The following is a 2,738-nucleotide window of genomic DNA, read 5'->3' as shown; positions in this document are numbered from 1 at the left end:
TTTTGCATGCCCTGCCCCTTTGTCCAGTGGACCAGTTTGAGTACTTCCTTCCTCTACTGTCTGGAGTAATGTGGGGAACTCACAGGTGGCTTGAAGGTACAGTTTGGACACATGATCTCTAAAAAGTACCCCAATGCTGGCTAGGCTATTCAATCTTACAGACTTAGAAAATGTTTAGACAAGAGAAACTACAATTTACCAAGGTGTCAGACCTGTTCTCTGACTTGTAGGAGTTGTGTGTGTAAAAGTAGACTAGGAATATCTACTCTACACTCTTATATACTATTTAGTGTGTCAGACCTACATTTATTACAGAAATGAAGAGAAGTGAGTAGGAAACATAGACTCAGAATACTGTATGCATACAATGTACAAGAGAATATTTGCTTAATATTTTATTTATTGCATTGATGAATCTATTAGAATTATGGATTAAAATTCTGTCTAGAATTCATAAAGAAACCAAGAGCTATTCATTGATTAATAAATGGTTGAAAGATATGAATAGGCAATTTTTAGAAAAAGAAATAATAGTTATTTATAGTCATATGAAAAATATACTAAATCACTATTGATTAAAGAAAGGCAAATTAAAACAACTCTGAAATATTAGCAAGAATGACAAATGTTGAAGGGGAAGTAAGGAAATAGGTAAACTCAAGAACTTCTAGTAAAGTTGTTATTTGGTTCAGCCATTCTGGGAGAACAATTGGGAGCTATGTTCAAAGGGCTATATATAAAGCCTGTCTCCCAACAGAGATGTTGGAATTAAAATTCTCTGGAGACAGGAGATATTAATTTATAATTATTCATTACATAGTGAAAGTGGTTACCTGATAGCCTAGCTAATCTAAATTTGCCACTCACCTCATGTCTCCATTCACTAGTAAAGAGAACACCTATGAGCTGCTCCACTAGGAATGTCAAAAAGAGAGATTCCAATGCTGCTTCATTAATCCCTAATTTATAACCCCAGGCATCACATATTCTAGGACTCCTCGGTTGGACAGATGACTTCGGTCTAGGTTTGAGGCCAGTTTCCTAGACACCAGGAGTCATGTGGGACCAAAGGTAAGCATCTTCCAGGATGCCAGGGAGCCATAAGGCCTCCTTCTATAGTATACAATGTGACAAGGGAATCACTTTAAAAGACTGATATATATATTAATTTAAGGTCGCCAAGGAATTCAGCTATGTAATTCCTAAATGAAAGACTCAAGTCAGCCGTCAGCCTTTTTTGGAGTTTAATTACAATAGGAGGAAGAAAGGAATTAGAGATAGAGAGAGAGAAAAAGGGAGAGAAGGGAATAGGGCTTAAATACCCCTTCTGTTTAGGCTGGGCCAAAAGGCCCAAGCCCTTAGATAGCTGGGGCAAAGAAAAGAGATCAGTCCCTATTACTCACGTGACCAAAATGGGAAACAGTCTCAGAGGCCCCCACCTTCAGCTTCCTTCAGAGCAAGCTTCTCAGAGTACACTGCCACCACTCCGACCAACTCCTCAACAACCACCCAACAACACACCCAATCAAAGAGTGGTAATGAGACCAAAATACATTTTCAAAACTTTCCTTTAAAAAAAAAAGGAAAGAGGGGTACAATTTATATTAAATTCACACAGAGGTCAAAGAAAAAAAGGAAAAGAATACTAAGATATTAGTAGTCATTATTTTTTGTAATGGAAAAAATTGAAATTGATGGAATGCCCTTCTATGGGGAAAAAGCTGAACAAGCTGTAGTATGTGATTGTAATGGAATAAAACTGTGATATAAAAAATGATGAGCAGGATGATTTCAAGGGAAAAAAGCTTTAAGTCTTATATGAATTGTTGGAAAATGAACAAAGAAGAACTAAGAGAACATTGTACACAGTTATTAGCAATTGTACTGATCACCAATGTTGAAAGACAGTTCTTTGTGACAGACTTCAGTTGTTCATATACCATTCCTCTCAAAATAAACAAGTAGTATATGTGTTGTTGTTTCCATTGCCTTATCATTGTTGCTATAGTTTTGAGACTGGGACTCCATATTTAACCTAGACTGGAAATATAGCAGTTACTCGTAGACAATTCCTATTCTTTGTCATCAATCACACTTGATTGACGACATGAGCCATTTTGTTCTTCTTTAGGCATCCTAATCACCTTCAGGTTTTTTTTTTTTATTTTATTTACTTAGATGATTTAGAATATTTTTCTATTGTTACAAGACTCATGTTCTTTCCCTCCCTTCCACTCACCCCCTTCGCGTATCTAACACATAATTCTACTGGGTTTAACATGTGTCATTGATCAAGACCTATTTCAATATTTTTAATATTTGCACTAGGGTGATCTTTTAGTCTATTTTCCCAGTCATAGCCCCATCGATCCATGTGATCAAGCAGTTGTTTTTCTTCTGTATTTTTTTTCCCCACAGGTCTTCCTCTGGATGTAGATAGTGTTCTTTCTCATATGTCCCTCCAAATAGTTCTGGATCATTGCATTGCTACTGATATAGAAATTCATTACATTTGATTTTACCACAGTGTATCAGTCTCTGTGTTCAATGTTCTCTTAGTTCTGCTCCTTTCCCTCTGCATCAATTCCTGGAGGTTGTTCCAGTTCCCATGGAATTCCTCCAGTTTATTATTCCTTTGAGCACAATAGTATTCAATAATCAGCACATATCATAATTTGTTCAGCCATTGCCCAGTTGGCGGGCATCCCCTCATTTTTCAACTTTTTGCCACCACAAAC

The sequence above is a fragment of the Monodelphis domestica genome, chromosome 6, assembly GCF_027887165.1.
Source record: "Monodelphis domestica isolate mMonDom1 chromosome 6, mMonDom1.pri, whole genome shotgun sequence".
In the NCBI taxonomy this organism is placed as follows: domain Eukaryota; kingdom Metazoa; phylum Chordata; class Mammalia; order Didelphimorphia; family Didelphidae; genus Monodelphis; species Monodelphis domestica.
Note: the sequence above shows the minus strand (reverse complement) of the source record.